Source organism: Monodelphis domestica, chromosome 1 (assembly GCF_027887165.1).
Source record: "Monodelphis domestica isolate mMonDom1 chromosome 1, mMonDom1.pri, whole genome shotgun sequence".
Lineage (NCBI taxonomy): Eukaryota > Metazoa > Chordata > Mammalia > Didelphimorphia > Didelphidae > Monodelphis > Monodelphis domestica.
This window is the reverse complement of record NC_077227.1, coordinates 529,340,533-529,354,117: the sequence shown is the minus strand read 5'-3', so window position 1 is coordinate 529,354,117 and position 13,585 is coordinate 529,340,533.

The following is a 13,585-nucleotide window of genomic DNA, read 5'->3' as shown; positions in this document are numbered from 1 at the left end:
GCAACTTCTGTTAAGGGAATGTTCACATTATCAAAAATAAGAATAAAATAAAAGAATCATTTGATTTTAAATATAGGTTTTTTCTAAGATTGAGTCACACTAGAAGAGAATTTACTATAAATTTGTCTACTCCCTGCCTGTTGAAGATTTATTCAGTTTCAAAAGGAAACTTTAGTTTCTGCTGATCTATAAGAGAAATGATGTTTTTTGAAAAAACAAAATAAGCATAAGAATGCCCATTAAACTGACACTTGGAAATCAGTATATGCTTTTTGTTTGGTATGACCGGTAGTGGTAGCATTTAATGACCTCATATCAATTCTTGGTGATAATGATAGTGAAATCTATTTTTAAGATGGAAAGTCTATTAAACTAATATGTACATATGTAAGTGAAGAAGAAGAAATTTAGTCATTTTTCTAAGGTAATTGACTTTATCTTACTGGAAAATAATGAACACTAAAAGCAAACTTATTCTAGAATAAAAAATGAGTTAAAATGAGAATAGAAAGTAAATAGCAAAATCATATCTCAGAAGATGAAGAAAAAATTGGTCATACTGCTTAGTGATCTATGAACACATATGAACAAATTGCTATAAATAATTATCACTATTTAGTATTCAAAAACTACAGACAATTCCAGGGGAAAATATTGTATTCTCAACCAGAAGGATGAAATCAGGCACTAGAACCTGAAATTAAAAGCATTCTTCCCACTTAGAATATTAACACATTTATATACTTTTTAAAGGTTTATAAAGTAATTTCCGTGCAAGAACCTTTTGAGAGATAGGATTAACAATAAATCTGTTTTGCAGTTGAGGAAACTGAGTTCCAGAAAGGTAAAGTATTTTAGCCATAATCACATATCTGGCAAGGGGTCAGATATAAGATTCAAATTCTGGTATTCAGTTTTTGTTATAGTACTCTTTCCATTATATATACTATTGTCAACATGGAAATATAGAGATCTCCAGTTTATTTAGTTTGAGTATAGAAACCCCAGGTTTTGACCTCCTCTCAAGAGAGGTTTCCCCCTGAGGGAAGGTCCCTCTTCACAGGACAGTGAGCTTCCTGGTAGTTTGGGTGGGAACAGCTAATCCCATCCAATATTGAACATCCCTTTTGTCCCAATGGTTTCTTCCCCCTAGGCTAAGGTCCATGACCAAGGTGACCCAGCCCTAGGCTGAGTCTTTCCCTTTTGTGTCCATTGTGGGGCACCAGTCCCTCACTATTATTCCTGTCTGGAACTCTTCATTTTCCTTTCTCACCATTGTAAAGTCAATCAACTGTCCCTCTAATCCTAAAGCCCCCAGGTCATCTAGAGTGGTATATAGGTTCCCTAAGTTCTTTTGTTCCTCTGGAGTCCATCCTGAGTCGGTGGCACTCCCAGGGGCTGGTGACCAGGGCGTCTTGTCTGCAGTCTTGGAAAGCAGCTCTGTTGTCCTATTAGTAGCGCTAACCCCTTTTCCCTTGATTAAAGAGTGATTTTTGACTATTTAATAGTTCTGTGTTTTTTCTAGTTGACACTATCTTGAATAGAAGGTAGAAATAGGAATATGTCTGATAATGCAAAATCCCTGTGGTTACTTAAGAGTTCAAATACCTTAAGAAGGAATCATTTTTTTTTAAATTTTAAATGTTTTCTTTTTAAATTTTTAGTTTCAAGTTCTCTTCCTCTCTTCTACTCACTGAGAAGACAAGAATATATCAATTATACATGAAAGGTCTATTGCTTGTTCCAGGTAAGTTGGAAGCTGTCATAATAAGGAATGCTCTGACCTCACCCAAACTTACCTTTAAATACTTACAAAAATGCATCAAAATGATTTCTGGAGCAGAAGATGCAACAAAAGACAGGGTGAAACAATGTTACATCAGGAAAGACTTGTCTCACTGTGTTAAGAGGGGAGAGGAGGTCAGTTCACACTGCTGCTATGGGAACCCTCACTAAGAGGAGGGGTGTGGTGCAAGAGTATCCACAGGAACTGACATCTGGGGAACAGAACCCATCTCAATCCACTATATTATGCACCTAGGGGAATCTGAGTACAATACTTCCTTCAACCCAGGGACAGAATAAAACTTCAATATAGAGGTAAGGTCATGAAAATAAAGGCTGGAAAATAGCAAAAGGTAAAGGGAAAACCTAAATATTGATAGTTACTTTAGTAGTAGGAAAAATCAAAATATGTCAAAACAGAAACATGTGAAGCCTCAAAGAAAAGTGTGAAAGGTGCCAGCCCAAAGAACTCCTGTAGTGCTTGAAAATAATTTAAAAAATCAAATAAAAAGAGAGATAGAAGAGAAATTGGAAAAAGAAATTAGATGAAGAAGCAACAGATTGGTAAAAGATATGTAGGGAAAAAAAAAGACCTTATTGAATAAAGCAACTAACTTCCGATCCAAATAGAGTTGGCTAAATGGAAAAGGCAACACAAAAATCTGCTGAAAAAAATGACTTAAAATGTTTGGTCAAGTAGAAAAGCAAGTACAAAAGCTGAATGAAAAAATGCCCTAAAAATTAAAATTGGGCAAGTGGAAGCTAATGACTCCACCAGGAACAATAAAACCAAGTCGAAAGAAGGTAAAATAGAAGAAAATGTGAAATATCTAATAAAAAACCAGCAATTTCAAAAATAGATCCAGAAAAGAAAATATAAAAATCATTGTATTACCTAAAAGTTAGAATAAAAAAAAGCCTGGATATCGTAATGCAAGAATTATCAGAAAAAACTATCCTTATATAACTGAATAATGGAGAGAAAGAGAAATTGAAGCATCAACTATTACCTCCTGAAAGAGATTTCAAAATAACCAGGTTGTTTAATATATCTATGAAACAATAGATACATAAGGTACCCAAAGTACTTAAGACATTTAAGGTACTTACAATATTTAAGAACTTTATCACTAATTGGGCAAGGAGAAGAAGTATCCATAGGCAAAGGGAAGGGAGTAAGTTCAATTTGATGGAATGATATTAAAAAAAAAAAATTAAGGGGTTAGAAAGGGGAATACACTAGGCAAAGAGAAAAGGAGAGATAGATAGGGTAAATTATCTCACAAGAAGAGGTACAAAAGAGTCAATACAGTAGAGGAGGAAATGGGAGATGGGAAGTACTTGAAACTTACTCTTATCTGAATTGGCTCAAAGTGGGAATAACGTCAACAATCCGGTGGGTACAGAAATCTATGATACCTTATACGGCAGTAGAAGAGAAGGCTATATAAAAAAGAGGGTGAATTGCGGGAGATGATGATCAGAAGCAAATTATTTGTAAACAGTTGAAAACTGAAAGGAGAGAAAGATAAAAATAAATAGAGGGAAAGTAAGGTGGAGGGAAACAAAGTTAATAATCATAACTAAATATGAAGGGGATAAACTCATCCATAAAATAGAAGAGGATAACAGTGGTTTAAAAATCAGAATCTCAGTATATGCTGTCTTCAAGAAACAGATTTAAATCAAGGATACACACACAGAATAAAGGTAAGGGGCTGGAGCAAAATCTATTATGCTTCAGCCAAAGTAAAAACAATAAAAAAGGCAGGGGTAGAAATCATTATCTCACACAAATCAAAAATAAAAAAAATTCTCTAATCAAAAGAGATATGGAAGGAAATTACACTTTGATAAAATATACTATATACAATGACATAATATCAATACTAAACATACATGAACCAAATAACATAGCATCTGAATTCCTAAAGAAGAAGTTATATGGGTTACAGGAGGAAATAGTAAAAATAGTGGGGAACCTCAACCTTCCTTTTTCAGTAGGTAAATACAAACAAAAATATGAAAGAAGTTAAAATGATAAATAGAATTTTAAATTAGTTGGATATGATAGACTTCTGGAGAAAACTGAATGGGAATAGAAATGAATATACTTTTTCTCAGCAATATATAACACCTTAACAAAAATTGACCATGTAATATGGCATAAAAACTTTATAACAAAAATGAAGAAAAGCAGAAAAATTAAATTCATCTTTTCCAGACCATTATGCTATAATAATTTTACTGAATAAAGGACTAGAGAATTAATTAGAAACTAAATAACCTCATCCTAAAGAATGAGTAGATCAAAGAAAAAAGCATAAAAATTATTAATAATTTCATTAAAGAGGATGAGAATGGGAAGACAATATGTCAAAATTGCAGGATGCTGCCCAAAGAACTTTGTAGGGGAAAATTTATATCTCTAAATGCATACACCAATAAAATAAACAACTGATCAATGCATTAGGCATACGACTAAAAATACTAGAAAAAGAACAAATTAAAAATCCCTAAGTACCAAAATGGAAATCCTAAAAATCAAGGCAGTGCTTAATAAAGTTGCGAGTAAGAAAATCATTGAACTTATATAAAAGACAAGCAGCTGGTTTTATGGGAAAAATAGTAAAATAGCTAAACCATGGATATTTTGATTATAAAAATGAAAGAAGAAAACCAAATTACTAGTGTCAAAAATGAAAAGGGTGAATTAAAAACCAATGATGAAGAAATTAAAGCAATTATTAGAAGTTACTTTGCCCATTTATATACCTACAAAACTGACAATCTAAGCAAAATGAATGCACTTTTAAAAATATGAAGCATTGACATTTACTGAAGAGGAAATAGAATTCTAAAATAACGCAATCACAGGAAAAGCAATTGAAAAAGTCATCAATGAATTCCATAAGAAAAAAGTCCAAGGGTTTGATTGATCTATGAATGGTTTCTACAAAATATTGAAATGAACAACTAATTCTAATTACATATAAATTACTTGAAAAAATTGGTTGACTGTTATACAAATATGGTTGCTGATACCCAAGCCAGGAAGAGCAATAAGAGAAAGAAAACTAGACCAAACTCCACAAAGAATATTGATGCAAAAATTATAAATAAAATAGTACAAGGAGATTATAGCTTCATATCACAAGTATGATTCACTATAAAATGGTGGGATTTGTACTAGAAATGTGGTGCTGGTTCAATATAAGATAAAATATCAGTATAATTTACCATATAAATAACAAAAACAACAGAAACCATATGATTAACTCTATGGATATAAAAAATAAGTTGTTGGCAAAATGCAACATCCATTCTATTAAAAACTCTTGAGAACACTGGAATAAATATAGCTTTCCTTAATATGGTAAGTAGCATCTATTTATTGCCTTCAGCAAGATTTATCTAAAATGGAGATGAGTTAGAAGTTTTATGGATAAAAATAGGGATGAAGCAAAGAAGCCCATTATTAACACTACTATTCAATATTGTATTAGATATGCTAGATATAGCAATAAGAGGAGAAAAAGAAATTGAAGAATTAAAATAGGCAAGAAATAAACTAAATGATCACTTTTTTTAGAAGATAGAAGATATTTAGAGAATCCTAAAGAATCAACTAAAAATTAACTTAAACAATCAACAATCTTAGTAAGATTGTAAGATATGAATCCTCATAAATCATCAATATTTCTGTGTATCGCCAACAAAATCCAAAAACAAGAGATAAAAAATGGAAATCAAAATGCCAGTTAGATGACTGTAGTCAATATAAAATATCTAGGGGTTTAATTGCCATGACAAACCCATGTACTACATGAATATGACTAAAAAGCACTTCAGACAAATAAAGTCAGACTTATACAACTGGAAAAATGTGAATTGCACATTAAACCAATATAATAAGAATTATAAGCTTACCTTAATTAACTTATTCAGTGCCATACTAATCAAACTACCAAAAAGTTATTCCAGAGACGGAAAAAATAATTTAAAAAATTCATCTGGAAGAACAAGAGTTCATGCATATCTAAGGAATTTTTGGAAAAAAATAAAAAAGAAGCTATGCCAGATATGAAATTATTAAAAAGTGTTGATCATCAAAGCAATCTGATAATGATTATGAAATAGAATCATGGATTAAAGAATAGATTAGATACACAACACATTTGATAAACCTAAAGACCTAAGTTTTTGGGAGAAGAACTAACTCTTTGACAAAAACTGCTGGGAAAATTATAAAACCCTGTAAATGATTTAGAAATTGAAAGTGAGATCATAAGCACATTGGGTGAGCAGAGTAGTTTTCCTTTCAGACTTTTGTAAAGGGGAAATATTTATGACCAAATAAGACACAGGGAATATTTTGAGATATAAAATGGAAAATTTTGATTACATTAAATTAAAAAGCTTTTGCATAAAGGAAACCAAAGCAACAAAGATTAGAAGGAAAACAAAAAATCTGGGAAGAAACTTTAGAGCAAGTATCTCTCATAGGGGCTTCATTTCTCAAATATATAGAGAACTGCATCAAATTTATAAGATTATGTCATTCCTCAAATGAAAAAGATGGTCACAGGATATGAACAGGAAATTCTCAGGTGAAGAAATTACAGGTACATTTAGTCATAGTAAAATTCTCCTAATCACTATTGATTAGAAAAATGCCTCACACTAAACAGATTGGCTAATATGATCAAAAAAAGAAAATGATAAATATTGGAAGTGATGTAGTGTATCAAAATTGGGATCCTAATAGTCTGTTAGTCGAGTTGTAAACTGATTTAGCCATTCTGGAGAGCAATTTGGAAATAATGCTCAAAGAGTTTGAGCATTTTGATCCTTTGACCTAATAATACCATTAATATGTCTATTCCAAAGAGATAAAAGAAGGGTAAAAACACCTTTTTTGTATAAAAATGAGAGAGGCCACTTCCAGGGCCAGGAAGGAAGTGTTCACCAAAAGACCAACTGCCACTCCCAGTTGCCCCTTCCCCTACCTACTGTCAGTCTTGTCAATATCTCCTCTCTCTAATATACCCACTATTGTTTGTTCCAACATAGTGGCAGAAAGTCCAGAACATATTTTAGTTTTCCTTTCCACAACAAGCTTAAGCTTGACTTAGAACAGCCCAGGAGGTCTGTCAGTTGTTCCTGATTTGTCACATGCTAGCACATGTGGTCGTAGGCCATCTTCCTCACAGTTAATCCTTAAGTGGGGTATATACATTTCTGGTTGCTAGAATTTCTAAGACTAAGCAAAATGGAGAAAATCTAAAACTCACAATCTCCCCTGATCATGATTGGGGGACTAGTCTCCCCAACTGATCACTAAACATAATCATCCTGAACCTCTAAATTTTCTAACTGCAGGTGCATACAAAATTTTCCCTTCTAAGAGGAAACTACAATAGTTAGAGAGAAGAGGGAAACCGAAGAGAGAAAGACCTGCAAAACCAATGTTTTTGCTGGGCACATTGGCAAAAACCAATTAGGGGGCAGTCCCCTTTTGGCATAAGAGTATACATTCAAATAAAATGTTCAATCAACCCTCAGTTCAATCAACCACACCCAAAAGTTCATTCTGGATCTTCTTGATGTAGTGTAGGTTGTCTGGCATCTTTCTGCAATAGTTCATTCTCCGGATTTTGGAGTTAGCACGCTTCTTTCCTTGAAGATATTTCTTGAACAAAACTTTTAAATCTTGAATTTTTCTTAAAATACAGCCCCACCCCTTAAGTAGGTGTTGAAAAACACCCAGTTCAGCTCAGGATGCATGGTTGAGTTAGGGTGGTGTATGAGTCAATTATCAAAAGAAGAGAAACAAAAATGAAAAACATAAAAAAATGGAAAAAGTTAAACTTTTGGGAGAAAGAAAAAAATTCAAAATCAGAATCAAAATATCAATATCTATGTATATAAAATGTTGAGTAAACAAGAATAAATTCATAATAGGTCCTTGTATTAGGGTCCAATAAATTTCTAACAGATCCTTGTATCAGAGTCCTAACTAAAATAATTTCTATCCCACAACTCTGTAGGACCAAAAGCAGTAATTTTTCACTTACTCATTTGCAGCCAAGACTACAGGAAGTTGCCATAATATAAGAGAGAAAAAGAACTAGATTTTTTGGTGATAGGGAAGTGTCATTCCCTGGGATGATTTTTGTCATTTTCAGGGATAGGGGGAGCCAGAATGATAGCCAAACTTTGTTTCACAAAGAGTGTAGATACAAGGAAGTCTTAACATATGTCAAAGGTCACAACCTCAAGTCTCACACTATGTTCAAGTCCTTTTGTATTGGCTTAGAAGTGCATCAGTCTTACCTGGATTGTTTTTTTCTTTTCTTTTTGACCTGTGTGCTCTTTTTGGCACTATTCAGGCTAAGTTTGTGCTCCTTGTTTTTATCCCATTTCCTAGAATCAGACACAAACATTAATCACAATCCCATAACATTTATCAATAAATGGCAGGTTCCCATAGTTAAAGCTATTGGGTATACAGTAATATTATTGCAAATTTTCCTTTACCTCCTAAAACGTTATCTTTCTAGGAGAGCCTTCATCTTGGAGGAGGCCTTGTGGCTGGTAGCTGAGCTAGATTGAGAAGGCCCCTTGGCCAAGGCCTCTGAACTCCTGCCTGGCTCAGCCAGGGCTGGAACAGTTTAAATTCTCTTTCCTCTTTCTTCTTCTTAATTTCTTTCCTCTATTGTAATTCAACCACCACAAAAATCCCAAACTGAGTTGAGTATTTTATTGGGATTGAATTAATCCCTCGTGACCACTAGTATAATATAGTCAGTCAATTACCCCTAATTTTACCCATTAACAATTTCCTTTTACTTTCTTCTTGTATGTGTAATGTATCTTCTTATACAACATGACTTTTTTGTTTATTATTTAAAAAAATAACATTTTTAAAACTTTTTAAATTTTTCCCATGACATATAGAAACGATATTTGACAACTGTTTTCTGACATTTTCAGTTCAGATAGTCTCTCTCTCTCTCTCTCTCTCTCTCTCTCTCTCTCTCTCTCTCTCTCTCTCTCTCTGTTTGAGAAATAAGGATATTATCAGGAAAACTTGCTATAAAATTTTTTTATGTCATTTCAATGTGATTTAAAAAATTCAGCTGAAGCATATTAGATTCTAGCCTGCCATTTAACTCTGTGTATCTTTCTGTTTCAAATGTATCTCTTATAAACAACATATTGTTAGATTATGGTTTCTGATCCATTCTTCTATCCACTTTTGCTTTATGAGTAAAATTGTCTCATTCATATTCAAGGTCATGATTACTAATTGTCCATTTCCTTCCATCTCTTTTCCCTTCATTTCTTCTTCTATGTCTTTTTATCTTGTTGTCAAAATTAAAATTAAATCTCAATAATAAACATATTATAGTTTTGGAAATTTATTAATGATCTTTGGAAGGAAAGGAATAAAAGGATTACAAAATAAAAACCACGTGCCCATGGCTAATTAGCCTATTCAAAATCCCCTCTCTTACCACCATCATGCTCAGGACAGCAAGGAAAGAGCCCGGGACCCTCCATGTCACTGCCTAATATCCCCAGTCCAGAGGAAGGATGTAATGACAGGAAGTCAGTGGGCTCCCTGGAAATGTAGTTTTTTTTTTTTTAGAGTAACAAATTTTCAATTATACATTGTCCATTCTCAAAAGTATGTTTTGCCTCTAACTACTGCTTTCCTTTATGTTCCTTCCCTTTTATCATTTCCCCTTTCTCAGATCCCCTTCTCTTTTTTCTCTTTTGAATTAGATAGATTTCTAAACCAAATGGGTATGTTTATATGTATTTTTCCCTCTTTAAACCATAACCAATTAGAGTAATGTTCAAAAATTGCCTGCCATACCCCTCCATTTCAACTCCATTTTATAAAATATCTTCCATGCATGCCTCTTTTGTGAGAGAAAAATTTACTTATTTTACCTCTCCTTTTACCCTTATCCCAGTGCATATCTCTTTCTCACTCCAATTTTTGGACATTATTCCAACATAATCAACTCATACTCAACCCTGTGTCAGTGTAGACTCCTTTAGGTACCATAATATTAAAGTTTTTAAGTTACATGAATTGTCTTCCCTCATAGGAATGTCAACAATTTAAACATTGAATTTTTATGATTTTTTTATATTTACCTTTCTAGTCCTCTCTTTAGGTTTGTGCTTATGAAATTTTCTATTCAGCCCTTATCTTTGTATCTGGCATACTTGAAAGTCCTCTATTTAATTAAATATTTATGTTTTTGCTCTAAAGGATTATATTCAGTTTCACAGGATAGGTTATTCTTGATTTTATTCCTAGGTTTATGAAATATTTTATTCCAAGTCCTCTGATCCTTTAATGTCCAAGCTTTTAAATCTTATATGATTCTGAATATGGTTCCATGATATCTAAATTGTTTCTTTCTGGATACTTACAATATTTTTTCTTTGATTTTGGATCTCTTGAATTTGGCTATGATGTCTTTGGGGGTTTCCATTTTTGATCTCTTTACAGGAAGTGATTAGTGGATTCTTTCAATTTTTATTTTACTCTTTGGATCTAAGATATCTGTGTAGTTTTCTTTTATAATTTTTTTAAGTATGATGCCTAATCTTTATCATTATTTTTCTCTTAGTACAATAATTCTTAAATTATCTCTTTAATACACTTTTCAGATTATTTGTTTTACCTACATTTCATATTCTTTTTCTTTTTAAAGAATTCTTTTGATTTTACTTTATTGTTTCTTGATTTTTCATGGAGTTACTATCTTCCACTTACAAAATTCATATGTTTAAGGAATTCTTAGTGAAATTGAATGCCTCTTTTTCCATTTGGTCTCTTTTACCAAGCTGTTAATTCTCCTTTCATATTTTTTTTACATCACTCTCATTTCTTTTTCAAATTTTTCCTATACCAATCTGATCTAGTTTTTAAAATATTTCAGGAAATCTTCCTGGGCTTGAGTCCAATTATCATTTTTCTTTGAGGCTTTGCTTGTTGGTGTTTTCATAGTGTTATCTTCTATTGTGTTTGCCTTGATCTTCTCTGCTAATATAGCTTTTATGGTTGTTATAAATTTTTTGTTGTTTGGTCATTTTTCTAGCCAATTTCTTGACTTTAACATTAATATTAAAGTTGTCTTCTTTTTACCTGAGGATGGGGAGGGACTATCCCAGGCTTAAGGCTTTTCCCATTCTGCTGTTTTTAGAGGTTATTATAGGGGTCCATGAGTTTTCATCATTTCTAAGGTGATATGTTCCAGAGGGAGGTATTGTCATTGTCCTTTTGTTCTATATTCTGGTCTTTATCAAGGAAGAACCTTTTCTTCCCCACATCCACAAGAACTAGTGCTGCTCTTGGCCCCTACAATTATAACCAGGTCCACTGGACACTTGTAGCATGAGTTTTATGGCTCCTATTGGTCCTATAATACATTGAGCAGGGTACCTACTTTGTTTTGACTGACCACAAATGTTCCTTTTCATTTTGGAACTATTATCTAGAACTACTATGAGCAATAAAGTTAACAGCCAATTTGATCTGTACCTAGTGGCAGCAATAGTTCTCTTTCTGACCAATTTTTTGAATTCTTTACCATATCTGGAGTGAGAGTTCTTGAAGCAGCTCATACTATTGCTGAAGTCACAGTTCTTGGAGTACATAGTATATATTCCAGATAAGCCTCCACCGCAGTGCCATAGACTTTTCTTAGGGATATCCTCAGAATTCTTAGGCCAGAAAGATGTCTTACCCTAGGGAAATTTTATTGGCTTTCCCACTCCAAAATTTGATTTGCAGGGATATTTTAAAGTTTTTTTTGGGGGGGAGTGTTGAGAGAGTTCATCTGGGTTGCTTCTCATTTGCCATCTCAGCTCCCACAATGCTTTCTTAGTTTGTTTTTTAATCCTAGAATTTTAATTCCAAAATCACTGGAAGTTTCTGATTTGACATTTTACAAGGTTCAAGTAAATTTGAAGAGAGGCATATTGGTCTGGTACATTGTGATTTGTGATTTCTTAGAATTAGGGTATCTTTTATTCTTTATGCCAGTGGGAGATGAAAATGGCATACAGTTATCCTATGGAGTCTTTTCCCTTTTGAAGTTAAAGGCATTAATGGCATTGGCTGAATCTGTAGCCCTAATTTATTCATTTTAAGAATGAGGTCATTTTAGCTTCTGGTTACAGAAAAGCCACAATGTGTCCAGGAAGGACAGCCAAAAGATATGGGAATGACATGGTTCTGGAAACCCTTTTCAGAGAGATTCTTGGATTTAACAAAACTCTTTAGTCCTAAGGAATCGCCATCTATAACTGTTTCCTCTTAGGGTCTAACTTATTACCCCCTTGACAACCACAGAAAGCACTTAACACTGGAATTATTATGGACTTTGCCTTCCATGAAGAATGACTAATTTCTGCAGAAACTCTGTCAAACAGCCAGTTTTAATCTTTCATGGTTGTTATAGAAGGGGATTGTAAGCTGCTTTAGGGGAAAGAGTAGATTTCTTTCATACACTAGACCTCTCAACCTACCATATTACTGAGTACATGGTAGGAACACAATATATTCTGGATGAATTGCACTGAATGTGGAAACCTCACATAGGATGCCATCAGTAGCCCAAAGAGCACAATTGAATAGCTCAAATGCACTGTATGAATAAAATCTGAAAGTATCATATTCCCTTTAAAAATGTATGCATTTCTAAAGAAGTCAATTTTCAAGCCTATTTCTTTCTTTCTTTTTTTTTTAAAACCTTATCTTCTGTCTTGAAATCAATACTGTGTGTTGGTTACAAGGCAGAAGACCAGTAAGGGCTAGGCAATGGGGGTTAAGTGATTTGCCCAGGGTCACACAGCTGGGATGTGTCTGAGGTCAGATTTGAACATAGGACCTCTGATCTGGCTCTCAATCCACTGAGCTACCCAGCTGCCCCTAAGCCTATTTCTTTTAATACTCATATGTATGATTTCTTTTTAATATTAATGACTGACTTTTTTTTAATTTGGAAAATTTTATTTAATTAATTTAGAATAATTTTCCATGGTTACAAGATTCATGTTCTTTTCCACCCCTCCTCCAATTTCCTCCCTTAGCCAACATAGAATTCCAATTGGTTTTACATGTGTCATCGATCAAGGTCTTTTTCCATATTATTGATATTTGTACTAGGGTGACCGTTTAGAGTTTATATTCTGAGTTCGCACTTATGATAAGGGAATTCTTTATTCTCTTTTCTAGTTGGAGTTAACACTCTGGAATAACAATAACCTATGTACCCTTACTTAGTACCTCACTAGACAGAAGACAGTATTAACTCTCTTTTGTCTACTTTTGAATTAATTAACATAAGCAAATACATCCATACTTAACCCTAAAGTAAGAGAAGTTCACAAACTCTTATTCCTAGGAGGAGAGTTAACACCTTTAGAGGTGAGAAGCCAGCAAGATACTTGGAAGAGCTCCACCCCTTTTTCTAACTCAGTCAGAAACTTGTGAATTCTTTTAAGAGTTCACATTCAGAAACTATAAACTTTTTTGATGAGAAATTGACTTTCAGAGGTCTTTGATAAGAGTTGTCACCTTCAGAGGATGAAGTTGTGACAATTTCGGAAACTGTGACTGGTCCTTGTAAAGAGGGGCGGGGTTAGGAAACCACCATGAAAGTCACAAAATCTTTCTGCTGACAATCTGATGAAGCTGAGTTCATGGAGAGTGTCTCCTGGAGATGGTCTTTGAGGGAACATCATTGGAGATTGCATTCATGGATCTTGA